Raw genomic sequence first — 21659 nt, forward strand, 5'->3', positions numbered from 1 at the left:
CAGGCAATACACTCATAAACATAAATAAAAAGAATAAATAAAAATATTTTGTAAAAAGATTAAAATTTTGGTGTTAAGGAATTTTAAAGCACATTCAATCACAATGCACAATGCTTTGGTAGTAAAAAGAGCTCTAGTGAGCACACTAGTGGTTCACATCAGTATTGGGGAGACACTGGACCTCATCTCATGGCGTGCTGCAGCTCTTCCCCCTGCCCCAGTGATTTACAAAGAAAGCTCTATGTGTGCCTCTAACTTCACTGCTTGCACATTTACTCATTCGTTTTATTATTAATATTGTTGTTGTCGTTGTGTGCGTACATGTACACCTATGCCATGGTGCACTTTTGGAGGTCAGAAGGCAACTTGCAGGCTTTGGTTCTCCCCTTCCACCATGTGGATTCCAGGGATTGAACTCAGTCACCAATCTTGATGGCAAGCACCTTACCCACTAACCATCTTGCCATTCTTCTAACACTTTCGGAAAAATGGGCAGGAAAGGGAGACCTGTGGGAAGGTGAACACAACTCAGATAGTAGGTAACAATATCATTTCTAAATAACATGTGTTCTTAATAGTCTGTTAAGTGCACATAATTCTAAAAGTTAAAATTTTAGCTGTTCTTGCTGTCAAACAGATGGAATCCAACCATTTCATACAAAAGCATCCCTGTTTTTGCAATGTATAACAAAATAAAAATTTTCTTATTTTTCCTCTTTCCCCAATTGCTACCTTATAAAAAAGTGAGAAAAAAAAACAAAAAACAAAAAACACCAGAATCTAGGGTCACTTGGAAGACAGGTCTCTGAGCATGCCAGTGGGCGACTATCTTGATTGTGCTGATCAAGATGGAAGACCAACCTACTGTGGGTAGCACCATCCCCTGGCTTGAATCCTGGACTGTTTAAATGGAGAAAGGGAATTAAGGAGCAGTAAACACATACTTCTCTCTCTTCATGACTGTGAAGTGACCAGCTTCAAGTTCCTGCTGCCTTGACTTCACTGCCAAGATACACTGTCGTCTTGAACTGTGAGCCCCCCCCCCCCCCTTTGAAACTGTTCCCCCCCCCCCCCCCGCAAAAGCCCTTTCTCCCTTAAGCTGCCACAGAAAAGAAACCAAAACGGTATATTTAAATATCATATTTTAACATGTTCTATATTACAAATTATTTAATAAATATATACAAGCATATAAGTAGTATAATAACTAATTGCCTGCTTGTACATTGCTGCGCCACATGCATGCCTGGTACCTGCAGAAGGAATAAGAGTGCACTGGATCCCCTTGGAACTGTGGTTAAAGGTGAGTGTCAGCTGCCATGTGGGTGCTGGGAACTAAACCCAGGTCCTCTGGAGGAGTAGAAAGTGCTTTTAAGTGCTGAGTTACCCTCTTTCTCTGAAATAAGTTGTTCCTTTAAGCAGCCACTCTTTTCATACAGACTCCTCTTCTTCCTATGGACGTGTCTCTGTCCCAAGGAGGCAGCCAATCTGGCCAGGCCCAGATGGGCCTCTCCTGTCTCAGTCTCCTCCAGTTCTCCCTGACCTCACCTTGAACATTTCTAGGAAGCTCTAGACATATATTACAAAATACTGAACTTAGATTTGAGTTTGAGTGAATGAGCTTTTTGAAAAGTCTATTTTGCTTGACTGATACTTAATCTCAATAAAAGAAGTAGCACCACCTTACATAATTTTTATCAAGAAGCACTGGCTTCCCTGCACTTAATTGTGTATCTTTATTTCTCCCTTTTTAATCAAGCTTCAGGTAAAACTACCCTTTTCTACCTCCTTTTCCCCAGTTGTTAACTCTTTAACATAGTTTCCTCTTCCACTTTTTCTGTCAAACCAATACTAATCACTAGTCTTCTCCAGAATTTCTTTGCTGGTGTTGTTGACATTGTTGTTTTCTTTTTTGTTTCCACTCACAGCCAAAGTAACTAATATATTAGGATACTTACTACTGTTAGTGCCCCTTTGCTCCCTAAATTATAGATCGTAGGAATGACTTTTATAAAATGCAGTTATCTGGACTAATTAATTAGCATTAGCAAACTCACTGAACCATGTGCTTTTGGGACCTGGGCACTTGTTTTGATTCCTGGGAACCATAATTAGCTATTCCACTCCAAGGCAGGGAAGTAACAAATGTGGGTATGCTTGAAAATTAACAATCAAAGTGCTAAAAAGCAGTACAGTTCTTCATTGAAAACAGGAAGATTGGGAAAAAAAAATTTTTTTAAACATTTTATTTATTATTTTTCATTTTATGTGTATGTGTAGATTGCCTGCATGTAGGTAAGTGCACCCGTGTTGTGCAATGCCCACGGCGGACAAAGAGGCTGTGGGATCCCCTGGAACTGGAGTCACAGACGGTTGTTAGTTGTCATGTGGGTGCTGGGATTTGAACATGGGTCTTCTGCAAGAACAACCAGTGTTCTTAAGCGCTAAGTCATCTCTCCGACCCCCAGGAAAAAATATGACACTATGCGTATGAGATATTTTAGAACTAGGGATGAAAAGGCAAGATTTTTTGATAAGATAAGGGTGGATCCAAGCTTGTACTTCCCCAATTGAAGCTGGGGAAAAGATTTTGAACAAAATTATGGGTGAGGCTTGATTTACAGTTCCAGACACAGTTCCAAGAGACGTCTGGGAGTCCTCCCAGTTCAGTCCCATCCTTAGAAACTAAGTTAAGAGTAAGGCTGTTTTAATCAGGTAATTTTAATGTGGCATAGAAATGCGCCAATAGGGTCTGAATAAAGGGTGATTTTTTTTTTTTTTTTTGGTTTGCCTATTACTGTACTGTCATTATAAACCTACCCTTGGATACTGACTAATTGTTTGTGCAGACAATACTCTGATTGCATGGAGTACAGGGGATTAAGCTTGGAGCTCCAACCACCACTCTAGCAGAGAAAATAACACTACCACTCTACAACAGCCTAATTCCTACGACAGAGTAGCCATTCCCTCTGAAATAATTACGATGATCTAAAACAAATAAATGAATAAATTTTAAAAAATCTAAGAAACCACCTCACTCCAGATGTGGAAGTGCCAATGTAAGAACATGTAAAATGAAAAACTAAGAGACTGTAACCCTCATAAACCACTAATAAAGAAATGGCCCCCAGTAAGCAAATTACATGATATCCCAGACAAAGAATTCAAATGGATGACTGATGGTAAGCATATTCAAAGAAAACACAAATTCTAGGGGCTGGAAGGATGATTCAGCGGTTAAGTGCATTGGCTACTCTTGCAGAGGACCCAGGTTTGAGTTCCAGCACCTACACGGTGGCTAACAACCATCCATAACTCCAGTTCCAGGGTAATCAAATACCCTCTTCTGACCTTTGTGGGTGATGTATACAAAAAATGTTCACCCTCACTAGCACCCACCAGAGAAATGCAAATCAAAACTACACTGAGGGGCTGGAGAGATGCCTCAGTGGTTAAGAGCACTTGCTGCTCCTACAGAGGACCTAAGTTTGGTACCCAGCACTAACATCAGCAGATCAGAACCACCTGTAACTTCAGCTCCAGAGGCTCTGATACCCTCTTCTGCCAGGCACCTGTGCATACAAACATTTAGACATATACATACTATACATGAGTAAAAATAAGTAAATAATACAGAAAATGGCTCTGGAGCAAGGACAACACACAAACTTAAGTGTTTTACACATTTTCAGATAATGAAAATGGGATACATCTACCCAATGAAATTTAGTTCAGTTATAATGAAAATTGAGGGGCTGGAGAAATGGATCAACAGTTAAGAAAACTTGCTGTTCTTTCAGAGGACCCGGGTTTGAGTCCCAGCACCCACATTGTAGCTAGCAAATGACTGTAGCTCAAGTTCCAGTGTATCTGACACTCTCTTCTGGTCTCTGTGGTCACTGCATGCACGTGGTGCACTTATACACATGCAGGCAAAATACTCATACACATAAAAAGAAAAATTAAATTATTAAACTTTCCATTGCTGTTATAAAACAGTGATCAAAACCAACTCAGGGAGGAAAGGGTTTATTTCACCTTATAGTTCATGATGGAGGGGAGCCAAGGCAGAAGTTCAGGGCAGGCACCTGAAGGCAGGAAGTGAAGCACAGAGTACAGAGGAATGCTGCTTACCAGCTTGCTCCTGTGGCCTGTGCTCAGCCTGCTTTCAAACATAAACAACAACAGTAAAAGTTTGAAGGCAGGCAGATATCCTGCAGGGCTGGGAAAAGCTGCTCTTAGAATTCATGGGTTATTAGACAAAACCCCCATGCCAGGACTGGAATGACTTCTTATGAGTTGTTGGTCAGTGTGCTGGATAGCTTTAGTTATCAACTTGACACACCTGGGTAGAGGGAATCTCAATTGATGAATTTCCTCCATTGGATTGGCCTGTGGTCATGTCTATGGGGAATTTTCTTAATGGATGAATGATGAGGGAGGCACCCCACTGTGGGCACTGCCACCCCTGGGAAGGTGGTCTTGTATAAGAAAGCAGGCTAGGGGCTGGAGAGATGGCTCAGCAGTTAAGGACACTGGTTGTTCTTGCAGAAGACCCGGGTTCAAATCCCAGCACCCACATGGCAGCTGACAACTGTCCGTAATTCCAGTCCCAGAGGATCTGACAGCTTCTTCTGACCTCTGTGCAGGCATTGTATGACATGGGTGCACTTACCTACCTACCTACATGCAGGCAATACACGCATACACATAAAATAAGAAAAATAAATTTCAAAAAAAAAAAAAGAAAAGAAAGAAAGCAGGCTAAACAAAGGCCAGACGAGCAAGTCAACAAGCAGCACTCCTCCATGTTCTGTGTTCCAGGTTCCTGACCTGAGCTCCTGCCTTAGCTTCCCTTGATGATGAACTGTGCTGTAAGTCAAATAATCCCTTTCCTCCCCAAGATGTTTTTGGTCAGTGTTTTCCTCACAGCAAATAGAAAGAAGTTAGAACAGTCAGGAAGGCCCTAAAGGCCCCCATACACTAGAGTTCTTGCCACTCCTCTTAACTGCCTACCAGAACTAGATGGTAAGACCCTATTGCTGAAGACAGTGCACATTTTGGTTACATCATGTAGAGAAATCAAGCTGGATTTGAGTTGGAAGCCTCTTTCCTGCTGCCTACCTTACACAGTCCCAAGAGATGCTATGTAGGCTGCTGGAAGAGAAAAGGCATCAATGGTCTTACCCAGCTATGAACCCTATGAACTATGAGACCAACATGCCAGGCAAGATGTTCCCACCTGTGCAATAGTGGCACTATGCATATGGGGGTAACTAACTGCTTTGATGGGATTTGAGGCCTACTCCACAGGATGAAATCCATCCTGGTACTATAAACCTGGTCAAAAACCCATGTCAACTGAGGCCATGGACCTAGTTAAGGAAGTTAAGACAATACTGTCATTTAGCTAAATTGACATTGACTCAAACAGCCTTCTAAGTATTTTTGTTTATATCCACAGCAAATGCCACTTTCAACCTTAATCAGAGAGGCCTCTTTTTGGTCAGCGTGGTGAATGCAGAGACTCGGGAGCTGCACAAGTAGCTGGTAATAAGTGACAGGTGAAGGCTCAGCCTTGAACAAGATAGTTAGGGCTGTCCACTAAGTCTGGGGGCCTCTGAGAAAAAGGGGGAAAAAATGAAGCTATCATTTGAGGGAAACATGCAACATGGAGACAATCATACTAACTAAATTAGGACAATCTCAGAAAGACAAATCGTGTATGTTTTCCCTCATTTGTGGTTCCTGGATTTTTATACAACCACATAAAATCCTATGTGTATATATTAAAGAAGTAAGATTGTCCAAAGGAACAAAGTTGGCTAACAGGAGGGAGAGAAACAGGGTGTAGGATAAGGAGAGTATATTCAAGATGCAATATGTACCTGTAAGATAACTTATTTAAAATGTAAAAAAATAGAAACCAAGCAAAATAATACCCTGTCAAAAAGAAAATGAATGTCAAAGCAGAAAGATGTTGAAGCAGTCACATGGAAAGGGTCACTCATTCAACAACCAAGTCCCCTTATCAGAGAATGCCTTAGGGCTTGGACATTTGTCCAGGTGCAACATTCTTTTAATACTGAAGAATCCTGTCTTTCATAACTTTACTTCACAGAAAATTTGAGTCTGGGCCTTGATACCCAGCAAGTGAAGGGGAAAACAACCTTCAAGTACACATAAGAGATCCCATTAGAATTGATATTAAAAATAAACCAGCCATCAGGTGGCACATGCCTTTAATCTCAGCCCTGGAGAAGCAGAAGTAGGTGGATCTCTGAGATTTTGGGGCCAACCTTGTCTACACAGCAAGTTTCAGGCTGGCCAGAGGTACACAGTGAGACCCCAGCTCAAAAACTAAATAATTAGAAAATGTGACAATAGAGTCCAACAAGTTAATCCTGGCCTCATGGCGGGCATCATTTCAGACTTAAAAGAAAGATGTTTCTATTAAAGGAGGTTCCTGTGGAATTCTGAGCTAGGAGAATAAAGTTCCACCTGTTTCAGAAAAAGAAATCCTCTGTCTTTGAGGATTTGTCAACAGAGGCCTGGCTTACCAAGTTAAAGAATCTCTTCTAGCCCCTGGTATGTGGGCTTTTTCCACAGCATCACTATTAGCTAATATTATTAACTACTGACTGAATTGGATTGTACTGTATGAAGATACATCTGACCTATTTACCTTTAGTCTTTAAAATCTTCCTTATTTTAAGTTAACAGAGGATTGTCCAACAAGGGAACTAATATTAATGATCCTAAGTATTCTCCTCTAGAATGAAATCTGTTTGTGAGGATCCCTAGTCCATAGGGGTGATGGTCCTTCTAAGTCACAGGCTCTTTAAAAAAATTTTGATTTATTTATTTTATGTGCATTAATGTTTGCCTCTCTCTATATAAATCTACCTCGTGTGCAATGCCTGCACGAAGAGGGTGTCAGATCCCCTGGAACTGGAGTTATAGACAGTTGTTAGCCACCAGGTAGGTGAGTGCTGGGAACTGAACCCAGGTCTTCTGCAAAAGCAGCCAGTGCTCTTAACTAGGTGGAGAGCTTGCAGGACTCTACTGCCTTGAACCATGACTTTATGTCCTGGTCATACTTCACAGTATTCCACAATCCTGCACCTTTGAGGTACTGACATTTCAAAAATAAATTAAATATGAAAAAGCATCTATCAGGTGTTCTAGAAAATAACTCCTCTATACCATTCAATAGAGAACAGTATTAACTTCCACAGAAGTTAATTTTCTTTTTAAATATTTAATTCTATTCTAATTTTATGTGTATGCCTGCTTTGCCAGCATGTATGTAAGCACACCACATGGGTCCTTATGCCCATAAAGGTCAGAAGAGCGTTTTGAGCTGCCATGGGAGTGCTGGGACTGAACCCAGGTCCTCTGTAAGAGCAGTCAGTGCTCTTATCCACTGAGCTACCTCTCCAGCACCAACATAATTTTCTTAAGGGTTTTTAATGGTGGCTTCAGAGAATTCTGTCCAGAACATAAGGAGTAACATCACAGGGGACTGAGAATGCTGCTGGTAACTTGCTTAGGAGTCATGAAATCTGCTCCTTTTGATGACAAGGAAACCAAGCCTTATGGTCCCAGGCCAAGAAAAGATGCAAGGAATTGGAGACATCCACGTGATACATGGAAATTACATGTACATGTTAGCCTGGGAAAGCCTCAAACAAGACCAGAGACGTTGGAACTTGACTTTCCTTGGTGGTGCATGCCTGTAGTCCCAGCACTTGGGAGGCAGACACAGGCGGATCTCTGTGAGTTCAAGGCCATCCTGGTCTACATAGTGAGTTCCAGGACAGCTGGGGCTACAGGGAGACCCTGTCTCAAAAAGACCCCCCCCCCGCAAAAGGAAGATCTGTATAGAGGTTTCAAGAACCTGCTAGTCTTATAATGCAATGATTTCTATGCTTCAGAGCATTTGTCTCTGTCTGCTGTTGTTTAACCTTAATGTTATAAAATCTTTAGCTCAAATAAACTTTTTAAAGAAAATATTTTATTTATTGATTGATTGATTGATTGATTGATTGATTGGTCTTTTTGAGACAGGGTCTCCCTGTAGCCCCAGCTGTCCTGGAACTCACTATGTAGACTAGGCTGGCCTTGAGCTCACAGAGTCCCCCCTGCCTCTGCCTCCCGAGTGCTGGGATTAAAGGCGTGCTATTTTTATTTTATGTGTATGAGTGTTAGGCCTGCATATAGGTAAGTGCACCCATGTCGTGCAACGTCTGCGGAAGACAGAAGAGGCTGTCGGATCCCCTGGTACTGGAGTTACAGACAGTTTTTAGCTGCCATGCCGGTGCTGGGATTTGAAGCCAGGTCTTCTGCAAAACAGTCAGTGTTCTTAACTGTTGATCCATCTCTCCAGCCCCTCAAATAAACTTTTGTTTAAAATTTAGTCAAAGGGGGCTAGAGATGGCTCAGCAATTAAGAGCATTGGCTGCTCTTGCAGAAGGCTTGGGTTTGGTTCCCAGCACCTATATAGCAGCTCACTGTATCCCACACCCTCATCTGGCCTCCATGGGCATTGCATGACACAGGTGCACTTACATACCTTCAGGCAAAACACTCATAAACATAAAATACAAGTAAATAATTTAAAATTTAGTGACACAGGTGAGATCTTTCTTTTCCCTCTCTTCCTTCCTCTGCGACAGTATAGCTGCCATCAGTTACTGACATCCTCTCTGGGGCACTCTCCTCTTCAGCTTAGAAGTTACGTTGAAGAGAAACAATTGGGTCAGGCTTTCTGCTGATTGGACTTGGATGGTAATGACTGATTAGAAGAGTGAGACCAGGCAGCAAGGCAAAAGGTTTAGTACTGAGGCAACAAGCTTAAACACCACAGGAGCTATTACCAGTGACTTCATAGCTATTAGATATTTTTATATTAACAACTTCTCCTATTCGGGTTTGTGCATTTTATCTTTATTCTTTCAAATCCTGAAATTTCTTGGATAAGAGAGAGGTTTTATATATTATACACACACACACACACACACACACACACACACACACACGACTGTACTTGAGCAGCTGAACTTTGAGGGGAAATTGAAGAGGCTTTGTGTCAAGTCTGCCTAAATCCAGCCTTTCCATATCAAACCTCTGCTAGAAAATTACTGTGCAGATGATAAGGGAGAAAGATATAATAAAAAGTGACTCTACTCAATTTACACTGCAGTATTGGTATGACTGAATATTTTTCATTCAGGTGCTTGATAAAATCGCTAAACTGTATTGCAGATAAATAAAGGAGGCTTCTGTCAAGAATAAACACCATTAATCATGAAGCCTTACCCTCTCAGAGCTTGTGCTGTGCATCTGCACAAATACACGGAACAACCAGCTTGCAACACACGTCTCCTTCCTTTATACTCTGCCAAGCTGAAGATGTCCTCCTTTTTCATTTTCTAAGATGGAGGCAGCAATAGCGTTTTGAAAACATTCTCTTTATGTTTAACTGTGCAGTTTTCCAAGTAGGTCCATTACTGTAATATTTAGGAAAAGGTGGCTGAGATCTTAGCAGAAAAAAAAAAAACATGACAATGAAGCCTTTTCTTTTAACTAAAAACAAACATATGCACATATATGATACATGATCTGTATTTCATCAGCTCAAAATGGACTGACTTCAAGATACAGTATTATTGGGATGAAATATTTGCCTCACTTTTCTGCTTTAGTTACTAAAAGGGCCCTGATAGATTTATTCAGATGTAGCTTTTTAGATCCTTTATCACTAGAGTCAATATACAAGAAAAAAATGAAATGCAAACAAAATAATTTTATTAAAAGATCCCTACAACGTCCTCAGGACTGCCACTTCACCAGTAAAGACCGGAACATACTGCAGGTTGTAAAACACGGCAGAATTTCAGAGTTCTTAAAGGGGGCAGGAGGATGTACAAATTAAAAGTCAGAAGTTTGGGATTAGATAAGTAAAAGGCAATCTGCTACTTGTCAAATCTCTATGCTATGTTAACACTGCATTAAGTGTTGTGTATGTGGTCCTTTCATTGTTTCCTAGGTATATAACGGGATTGAAAGAGAAGAGCAGACTGGGATGCACAGATCAAGTAATCTGACAGAAACCTATGGTTGAGGAAAAAAAACAAAAGGACATGTAAGCATGCCTGGGCTAAAGCTACAAAGTTTTCAGAATCCCTTTGGGAGTGTCCACACAGAAGGGAAAAAAATGGACAGACCTAGACATTCCCATAGCATCCTATTCCCTAGGACTTTGGCAGATGAAAATAAGGGCCAGGGAAAGTGTTCAAGGATCCACTTACTTGTGGCAGAGCTGAGAAGGGAACCTGGCTAAGGTCCACAGTTGCTATGAAAACAGATGGTTGATGGTATTAAGAGGATAATCAGAATCTGTGTGCCGATGCTTGAATTTTCTGGGATTATGCTTTAAAACCCAAGAAAACAGTATTATCATGGACTAATGTAACCAAAGTAATCTGTGCTGAGAGGCAATTATTCAATGAGGCCCACTCATGGGGTCAGTTAACTGTGACACACAGGAACTACTATGGTAGCTATGTTTTAGCTCACTACAGGATTTGACATCAGAGCTCGAGTATCTATGCTGACCAAATCCAGTTTAATTTCCATCTTCCTAATCAATCTACACTGTGTGAAGAATTATGAAAGGGAACCTTCTACTAGGGCACAGAAGTCTGTGCCCTGAGGATACTTAGCCATGTGGGGAACACTTAATGATCAGGCACCAAGAAACCAGTTCAAACCAGGCCTAGAAAAGAGAAGACCATACAGAAACCTAAACCATCCCCTGGCATTCTGCTTGAAACTCCCTCCTCTCACTAAGGAAGATTTATGTATAAACAGGCATTCTAACTCTATGATTTCTATCACTGTATTCAAACTTTCTTGACAAAATCTTTAGTCTTTTTAATTTACTTGCTTGGGTTAAAAAAAAAAAATCAAGATTCTCATGCATATATAGACAACAAACAAACAAAAACCAAAGAAGGTTTTTAAAAAATATGCCAATAAAACCAATTAAGCCAGGCAGATTACACAGGTTTATAATCCTAGCACTTGGGAGTCAGAAGCAAGTAGATCTCTGTGAGTTCTAGTGTACATAAGTTCTAGGCCAGCCTGCACTACACAGTGAGACCCCGTCTCAAAAACAAACAAAATTTTCATGATACCCATCAAGGACACCCAAAACCCCTCTTCTTGCATTATGAATATTCATTTGCTATTATTCTGAATGCTTTCGCTCTTCCAATTTTTTGTTGAATTAATTTTTCTTTGAAACTTTCATAGATGTGTAAATGTATCTTAATCATAACTGCTCCTCACTTCCTCCTCCCTCCTAGCATTTTGCTCTTAGGCAGCTGAGTTTCATCAAGTTGTAAGACTATCCTACCAACATCTACAATGGGAGTATAGTGTATTAAGGAATCAATTATTTGTTTTTTTTATAAATGTGTGGGTTGTTCCCTATTCCAGTAAGTCGTACTTCTGAAACAGCTATGAATAAGACACTGAATAATTCTTATTTTTGTTAATTTTACACAGAGGAAAATGCACTTTCTGTAATAATAATGAAATTTGGATTCACAGGTGTAAATTTATAAAATCTGGAAATATACATGAGAAACCCCAGAAATATGCCTTTATCCTAAATGGAGCAAATGGGCTCCCTTCCCACTTTACCCAGGATAACTGCTATTTTTGTAATTGGACATGAGTATAAGAACCTGGGCTATCAGCCGGGCGTGGTGGCGCACGCCTTTAGTCCCAGCACTCGGGAGGCAGAGGCAGGCGGATCTCTGCGAGTTCAAGGCCAGCCTGGTCTACATAGTGAGTTCCAGGACAGCTGGGGCTACAGGGAAACCCTGTCTCAAAAAGACAGAAAGAAAAAAAAAAAGAACCCGGGCTATCTTCCATCAACTGTCCTATTCACAAATTCAAAGAAAGCCAAATGGCTTTTCTTTACTGACTTTAATGCTAGCAACGATTATAGAATAGCAGGCTACTAAACTGAATGAAACACAAGTCTTCTCACTAATGAGGTTTGAAAATGTCTTTAGGTCCCCAGGTTAGGAGCACTTATCAAGTACTCTGTTTGGCAGAGACCCCAGGCAGATGGAAGCTATAGACTGATCACACAGGCCAGAATCAAATGGACTGGAAGAATTAGGAGACTTGTGGCTGTGAGGAATGTAATTCATGCAGAAAAGTATTGTCAGAGCAGGGCCAGGGAACCTCGTGGGAAGAAAGCAAAATAAACAGTTCAACAAAGAAAACAAAGACTGGCCAATGGCCTTTTCTAAAGCTTGAGTACACTGAGACTTCAGTGGGTGCCTAGGAAAAGACTTGCATCAAAGAACACCCTTGCAAAGCAAACAGACCAAGGAAGGAAGCTTCCCTCCGACAACTGAGGGGAGGGGTTTACACTTCGCTTTCCTTCCCATTCAACATCCACTTCTTCTAACAATCCCCAAGGCAACTTTCTCCTCCCAACAAACAGAAACAGTAAAGAGTAACTTACATAAACTCAAGTCTATGTCTGCCTAGGTTAAAAGATGCGGAAAGGTGGAGAGCTTAGTCTAGTTCACCAAGATGCAATGCACACTTGCTGGTTCTTTGGGAGCATATGAATGAACCAGCCTTGTCAGATCCCTAGGGCCTGCTGCCTACCTTCCCTGATGAGAGGCCAATGGTGAAAGGCTCAAGGACTCACAGAGAGGATATGAAATCCACAACTGACATTTTACCATTGGAGACCCTTTACCAGGATTGAGACATTTTTTGCAGCGGTCTGTACCTCTGCTTTTAGCCCCACAGTGCTCCTGTTCCCACTGAACCCTGAGTTGGGAATTTTTTAATCTGTGTATGACTACATGAACCACTAAAGACCTAAACCAAAATCTGAGAGGTGCAGGATTTGATCACTAAAACATGATTAAAATACTTCAAGCTGATCTCCTCTTCCTTTCCTGACTATTTCCATTAAAATGGAAGACTATGCAGGCTTTTACTGCCTACTCCCAAAGACTAATTACCACAAAGAAAATGGACAAAAGTAGGCACAGTATCTGTAAATATACATATACTACATATACAGTAGTATATAAAGATCTGTAAACTAGCAAAATAAATAACCATATTTAATATAATAGGTCATGTAATATTAAAAGAATGGAATACCATTCTAAATTAATCTTTATATCCCCAGAAAAAAAAAAAAAAAAACAAAAAAACAAAAAGATACGATGAATCAGAGTACTCATTAGAGGTCTGAATACCTATTAGGACTTAAGAGTTGTCAATTTGTTCGTGAAAATCTTCCCAGGTATGTACCACGCATGCTGAAAACAGTACAGGCTAGGATTATGGAAATTTTGTTCTATGGAGGAGCCAGAGTTTGCTTTAGCAGCAAGAAGTAGTTTCTAGAAAGCTAGGAGCTTTCTTTAGAGGCTGCGTTTTTTTCATTTTCAATGGAATCACAATCAAGCAACAAGGTTTGGGTATTTTCTTTTATAAATGAGGTCAATCGTTTTCTTTTCTCCCTATACCCACCCCCATATGATAAAAGATACTGTTCACTTATGCGCTTGGCAGATTTAGATATTACTGGACTGCATTTCCAAGAGTATGAGTCTTATTTAGTGTCTAATTCATTCCCAGGAAGTGACATAATACCTGTAGACTGAGCTCTCACTACCTGGAGTGGAACAAACCAGGGTACCATGCACCTTAGAAACAATTTCTGGGTGCTACCTAGCAGCAAGGGACCTTTCCCAGGTAAGCCTTTTAAAAAGTCTTAAAAAATAAAAAAAGACAATACAGCCTACCTCAGGCATCCACATCATTCATTCTAGTCCTTGCTTAGATTTATGGACTGAGGCTAAGCTTCTGTTCCCTCTAACAAGTCTACAGGGGAACTCTTGTTAGTGGATCCATTTGCTGCATCCCTGTTGCTGTGTAAGAATGTTTTAAGAATCTATGACTTTTAAACATTTAAGATGCTGCTTAACCCAGATTATTAGGTGAAGGGATTTTAGGCAGCCTATGGCTTTGGGTTACAAATCTTCATGTTTTTCTTTACTGGAAATGGCACTCATGCCCTAAGGCAGCCTGTGTCCTGCATTCTTTTCTCCTGATATGCAGACAAAAGGGGGAGGGGGGAGATCACTAGATCTAGCATTGCACTTGACATTTTTCAACTTCAGAGTTCTTTTTTCCCTTCTCCCCCTCCCCCCTGATTCAGAGTTCTAAAAACTGGTCTGAAGTCACTAATCTAGCTGAGTCAAAACATGAGGAAAAGCAGGGACCAATAAGCCATTTGAGGTTAATTTACCAAATTGAAATGTAAAGCTACCCATGGCTATTCTGGGATGCCTTTTGCTTAGATCACATCAAAATGAAACGGCCAAGGTTGTCTTTCAAACTTCTTCCAGCATGGTCACCTCACAGATGTTCTGCAAAGCCACTTCTACTGCTCCTTCTCCCCGCTGGTCCCTTTCAGTGTACATGCATCATCCAAGAGGCAAAACTCTAGCGATTTTGGCATTTAGTATTCAGAGTTCACAAGCCATTCCTCGAAACATACCTGCTAACATTTTATTTTCCTGGTGGATGAAGTTCCCTGGGGCCGGCAGGGGCACGTAGCAGTAATAAGAATAAGTGACAGGCAGCCTTGTGTCCTGGGCTTTTGTTTCCCTGGGGAAAGCACTGAAATGAACTCAGCTTGCTGGGCCGCTGGAGGAAATGGTCTGTCTTCCCTTGGTGCAAAGTGAGCTCTGTTACCTCAGGGAAGGAGGGCCACATAGGAAGAGCTGCCCTCAGCTTTGGTTTGGACAGTATTCATGATGTAAAACTCGCCTCCAGGGGTCTCCCTATGGGGACAAATTCTGTTAAAGTTCAATTTTCTAGAGCCCACATTTTGAAAAATAAATAAAACGAGGACAGTAAATTTTTCTTTTCTTTGAAGCCAGGCTTAACATGAGTGGAAGCATTGTACTCAAAGAAAAAAGTCGGTTACAGTCCAGTACCTTCCAGGCCCCTGCAACAGGTTTGACAGCAGCCTCTATAGAGTCGGCAGCTTCCGGTTCAGTGACCGTGAATGCCTCAGTCAATATCTGCTCTGGACCGTGCTGCTGAGCACAGCACAAAGAACACAGGAATTTTATCCAAGAAGCTGGGGCTCCAACTCTCTGAATGCATGCTGTAATTAGGGCCTGCTCTCTCTGCAACTAAGGACTGAATTCTATATTTCAGTCATTAGAAACACTGCAAAACTGAGATGCTTACAATGCAATCTGCTTCACGTTCATTTCTTAATGCAAAGTAAAACACGTATGGGTTGATCAGAATTTATGCTGCCAGCCCATCAAAATTTCAAAAAGTTTAGGAGGTGACGTTCAATCATATAACCAAATCTATGTTGGGGGATTGACTTGAACACTTTCAAGTTTTTCTGCTAATTTAAAAAATCAACAACCAAACAACTGGACTTATTTTTTGAACTAAGATGACATAAAATGAAAAATCTCAGGAACAGCAGCTGAAAAGGCTAAAAATAGATATAAACTACCACGGTCAAAGCAGAAGTCAGAGCGGGGCTAGAAAGGGGGCACCATTTTAAAGTGGGCTGACAAACTTATCTTTTAGGCTTCCCAAGTCACATTCTCGTCACAGTTAATCACCTATGCTCTTAATGCTAAAGTTATTATAGACAACAGAAAACAATGGGTGTCACTGTAGACTACTTTGAGAAAACTATTTAGTGGTCCAGACTTGGGTCAGATGCCCCAAGTTAATTCAGGTGGCTGCTGAGTCTCCTGTAAGAAGATATCCAAGCAGGAAGTGAGCTAGCAAATCATGGTAATCTTAAGAAGGTTCTAGGCAGCTAAATATTGTGACCTAGTCCAGCAAGGTTTGAATTCTATTGGATATAGCAAGGTAAGCACTAGTTATTTATGCATGTTTTAATGAAGTCTTCCCAAAAGCGCAGCTCCACATTTCATGGAGTTGGTGAACCACAATGTGCCACACTACACCTGTAGCAAGATGTGTAAACTGTCCCTTCTACATCAGGACACACTGATGTGTGTCTAAGAAACTTTTTAACCCCAAAACCTAAAAGCATGGCTTTTACAGCACTTCACACTGCTACCTGGTCATTTTAGCAACCTGCAGAATACAGTGTCAGTCAGTGACACTGTCTCCTCCCCGAGAAGTTGTTAGAATTAGTTAAGTTCATCCAATAAGTAAAACCCAGACCTGCCAAGGATGTGTTGCTCATTTTCACTAGCAGAGCAAAAGCATGAGGAACAAGAGACATAGAGCCTGGTGCCTGTTCTAAAATGCTGGCATGACCCATTCCTGAGCTCTGTGTGCTCTTACGTCTGGGTGTCCATAACCTTAAAATGAAGTTAATTAGAAAATCATCATCTGTTTTAAGTAACACAGTAAATAATGGAAAGCTTTTAAAATCATGCCTAGCACATAGTATTAACAGTAGATGTAGTCATTATATATATATATATATTTTTTTTTTGTGTGAACTATTCTTTTGTCACTTATCCATGAAATTTTGATGTTCTTAAATTGTCCCTTTAAGATTTTAAATTTCATTTCCACGTACTTACCAGAGTTTACCTAACAGATAAAATATACGCTAATACCCTGTCAGAAGGTGACAACAGATCTCTACTACAGTAACTGATTTACTATCAAGGGATCAGCTTGGCTTTGGGGAGCATTTGTCAATACAATAGGGACTTTTAAAAGAATCTTAGCAACTGAGCTTTCTGTTTTCAAATCCCTGAGTGTGCTAGCTTTGCTGGCATAAGGGAACACACCCTTAACAAAATGAAACAAATGTAAGTAAAAAGGAAACACAAAAGAAAAATGATGACAACAGTCTAATAAACATCAGATTATCATTAAGAAATAATGCTCAGGAACTACTGTGTGCAATCCAGGCTCAGTGGAGCATATGCAAAGAAATACCGTCTTTGCCTTGAGAGATTTAATTACAATCTATTTTTTTGACTCTTTCTATTGGGGGTGGGGTTATCTGTGTTGCTACAACACTTGATGGAATCTGATTATATTATACATTATACTTTATCATCTCAGTAATGTCTATGGTAGAGCAACGCTGGAGCATTTTTTTAAAAGGACTTTTCTTCCTTAATTTTAAATTAGGCTATTAAAATATTCCAAACTAGCTATGTTCCAAATACAATTATAAGATTTCTTGAAATCTCCATATTTTACTGGAGGCTTCTCTGAGAAAGAAATGAATGAAACCACTATTCTGCATACATGCCCATCATAAAGTTTTAAGTGGCCAGGCTGAAGGTTTCTTTTATATAAATATTATATGAGCTCCCAGTAAGCACATTACCAGCACAAGTGAGATGCGCAGTTCAGTGGGGGAGGGAGGGAGGTTGAGTAGCAGCTCCGGTCAGCTACTTACTGTTTCTTTCTCTAGACATTTACCATAATGGTGTATCATTTCTTAGAGCTTTCTCTCTCTGGGAAATAATGAATGCATTCATTCTCCAAACTTGCTGCTCACCTCCTGCTCTCAACCCTGAAAGGCTGTCTAATCACAGGGGCAAAACCTTCCCTTGTCCCACTGCACTCTATTTCAAAGCTAATATTAATGCTGTTCTCTGTGCTTCCTCTCCAGGCAACAGGAGGTGGACCACTTTTTGTGGAAAGAATAGCTCTTCTTACTTAGTTGGAGTGATTGCAGTGAGTCAGGCAGCCTGGGAGTAAGCCACCTTGACTCAACGAAAAGAACTGATGTAAGTGCTCATAGCAAAGATAAGGAAGGCTGCTTTTTTAAAGGGAATTAGTAAAGTGGATGGCCACATGCAGCAGCGTCTGTGAGCTGCTGGAGCCGCAGCCTGGGTGCAGAGTTCTCATCCACAGCACGAGACAGGCACGACGCTCAGTCCCACTAGCAAGATCAGATCAGTGGGACTTGAATTATTGCAATGGATTAGTAACTAAGGACTTTGCTTTGGAAAATGAATTGCAGGCCTCAGTATAAAGCAAAGGGAGAGTCCAAAATCCAATTCATACTGGTTCATGAATGAGAATACCTTGGCTCAAAGAGGCTGTGTGTAGAAAACACCCCCACCCCCATCTGACCCTGGGAAATCCCAGATGAATATGAATGAATCAAACTGGAATTCTGAAGTATGTTATAATTTGGGTTTCTAAAAATATGTCATGCCTACTTTAAAAAAATGATCTAATGAGTTTAAACATACAGAAACACACACACACAGACACGCAATGCAAAAGTACTTTTTTCATTGCTGTGAGAAACAATCATTTGAAAATAAGAGTGTATTCTGGGGTAGAATGATATAAGCGACCAATTGTCCACATTTTTAAAACGAATCTTACGAAACAGTAGCAATTTGTAGTCTAGAAGGCGTTATTTATTCCCAAAGAATTCAGTCATGCCGTCACAGGTTTCACTATGGAAGAGCTCTGATATAACAACGAAGGGCAGGAAACCAAGCAAAATACACATATAAAATTACTGCCTGTAAGACTTTGAAGGGATGGTTCAACACTTAAGAGCACTGGCTACTCGTGCAGAGGACCCAAGTTCAGTTCCCAGCACCCAAGTGGTGGCTAACAACTATCCTTAACTCTAGCTTCAGGGGACCTGATGCCCGCCGATGCCCTCTTCTGGACCCCATAGGCACTGCATACATGTGGTACACTTGTACACAGGCAAAACACTCATATGCAAAATAATAAATAAATGAATAAATAGTAAATGAATAAATAAATCACACCCTGTACCATGTGTGTCTAGGTTCAGGCTTGTCATTAATCCTCCAAATCACTCAGTACTATGCTGAGTGGACTGTGGTATTTTTCCTACAACATTCTGTTTTGTTTATCATAGAATCAGTGATCCTAACAAATGATTTGAGAGAAAAATTATTCCAATAGTCTGTTGGGCACGAATTCTAGTGAATTCATTTGGGAAAACTAGAGATTTCTCATATTCAATGTTTAAGAAAATACCTAAGCACAACGTGGAAATCCTCCATTTCGTCAAACAACCCTCATGTGACATCTTAGAGGTGACTCCTATGTATTATTTCTGGTATTGAATTTTAATCACTTTAAGTTTCTATGCTCTGGCCGTAAACTGTGGATAAAACTGCTAGGACAAGCAGGCTAAGCTAAAGGCATTCCATATAGCAAACTCAGCTCTTAAACACTAGCTGACATATTTCTGTACATATTTATAAGGCATCTTGGTTATTATTAGGCTGTAATTGCAGTTGTTCTAACACCTAATAAGCCATGGTTGGAAAAACAAAAGCAGGTTAATTTGTGATTTCCTCTACTCATTCAGAGGCAAATTAAGTGTCAAACAGCTAATACAGAACATATTTCATTTTATGAGATTTTAATTTAATTCTGCACCATATCACTGATGCCTTAATATAGGGTGGTTTATCTAAAAAGAGGAGCAATTTATATACCTTTTCCAATAGACTCGTTAATGATGAGATATGATGGCATAATTACTGCAGCGCCTGCCATCCTTCTCAACAGAGGTCTGTCAGCATTTCCATCAACACAAGCCCTTGTTTTCCAGAGTCTTATAATTTATTTTCTAAAGTTGGCACCAGAAAAACAATTGTGTTTACAAAATAATAATATCCTCAAGTTTTATCTTCTTATAATTAAAAATATCCACTCTAAAAGCTCAGTAAGCTCACTTGATCTCATTTTCTAGAAGAAATTATACAGCCAGCAGTTTTAAATTCAAGTTCTTTTACTTTTGAAATAAAACTGCTTTGAAGATCTGGGTATATGGAGCCAGATTTGCCAGGATCACCATCAATTTTAAGGATGATCATAGACATGTGCTGATAAAAGGGTGTATAAGCAGCTGGATCATCATAGAGCACAGTAAGGAAGAAACCTGATGCCCTTCCTCACATGCTAACCCTAAATATCTGTTTAGAGCTCCAAGCTTTTCAGAGTGCACACAATGAATGTCATCTCACTGAACTCTTCCTGCAAGCCAGGTAGCTTCATTTCCATGAAGTGAAATCACCATACCAAGAAGTTGTCAGAGCCTACAGCACAAGCAAGTGGCAAAGAAAAAGGAAAAGTCAAACCCTCTCATACCTCAGCCATGGTCTCACAGACTAGACCAGCCCGACTACCAACTGAGCAGCACCATTTACTACATCTGTCTGTCCACACGATAAGCACTATCCACTAAATAGCAGGGGGCAGTGACTACTCAGATTAAGAAGCGAGAGGAAAATCATTACAATATTGGTACATGTAAGGTACCCACTAGAGTGGGTGCAGGTGGAACTTCAGTTAGGCTTTAAGCCACAGCTCACCATGTAGCAAAGGAAGGCCCTGAAGGCAATGCAAAGGGAATGTGTTATGAAAGCATGCATATGTGACTCCCCATGTGATAAGCTCAGTGTCCACACAAGGGATCTTCTAGGACATGTCCCAGTGGAGCAGTCCCAGAAAGCCACAAACACACAAGGCCCCATGTTCCGTGCCCACAGCCACGCCATCCTCTCAAAACCCTCCAGGATTTATTTCCCTGCTGAGGCTCAGAATTATCATACAGACTTATATCACAAATCTTTGATAATTATATATGTAGGCTGCTTGAGAACAATTTAGTCAATTATTGCTTAAGTATCTTAAAACTTGGCTGAAAAAAATACAAAGTATAGTTCAAAGTGTAATTCTACATCCTACTTGCAGCCTTCTCCAGACCTGACCTGCTTTATCTGTCATTGCCTGTGCTATGAGCTCGAGCAGGGAGGGTTTGCTCTTACCTCTGCCAAACAGCCATCATGTGAGATTTTTAATTTATAAATTTTTATTTGAATTTAATTATAAGGCAAACTATAATAATCCCAGAGGACATGGTTCAGCCTATTATTTAAGTTCAGTTTTAAACATTTCTTTAGAGCATGATTTTTGAAGAGTGAAGAACTCCCAAATTCCACAGAAAATCTGACTTAAATTACTTCATCAAAAAGATTCGAGTATGGAACGAATTAGCCATCATTGTCTCTTAGGCCTTGCATGCACTGTCTGCAGGATAGATCCTCATCTTAGATCCATGTGGTCCCACCATACCATAAAGGCTCTGAAAAACTGGTGAATTACATGTCATGCTGCAGACCGAATTTGGAATTTCCTTCCCTTTGAGTAGTAAATCTTAAATTGGTCCTATGGTTTTATGTGTGTATCTTTTTAGCAGGTTTCAGAACCCTGTAAATACTTACTTGTGTTCCAGTAATAAGTCGAAGAATAAGTCACAAGTTTCTGCATTCTCCCTCTATAAATACCCACTTCTGCAATGCTTATAGAAGTCTGCAACACAGATTTATTACTCACCTCCAGGCAAATGTGAGCCGAAATTACAATTCAGTAATGGGAGATAGATCCAAAAAATGGTTGGTAAAATATTATATGTGTATGTGGGCATGTAGTTAGGACTGTTAATATCAATTAATTCTGTTCACAGAGGAGGACTTGTTTTAAAACAACTTCATTTTTCTTCAGCATACTATGTAATTACACAGCTGTAACTAATAGCCATGGAGATGCAA

The 21659-nt window shown here is 40.3% G+C and overlaps 1 protein-coding gene across 1 annotated transcript in view; it reads right to left on the reverse strand.

Annotated features, from left to right (window-relative positions):
- Positions 1 to 21659, reverse strand: part of Gli3 (GLI family zinc finger 3) — a 281899-nt gene that overhangs the window by 101185 nt on the left and 159055 nt on the right. The window lies entirely within an intron of this gene.

Source organism: Nannospalax galili, unplaced genomic scaffold (genome assembly GCF_000622305.1).
Source record: "Nannospalax galili isolate Female #2095 unplaced genomic scaffold, S.galili_v1.0 scaffold54, whole genome shotgun sequence".
Taxonomy (NCBI): domain Eukaryota; kingdom Metazoa; phylum Chordata; class Mammalia; order Rodentia; family Spalacidae; genus Nannospalax; species Nannospalax galili.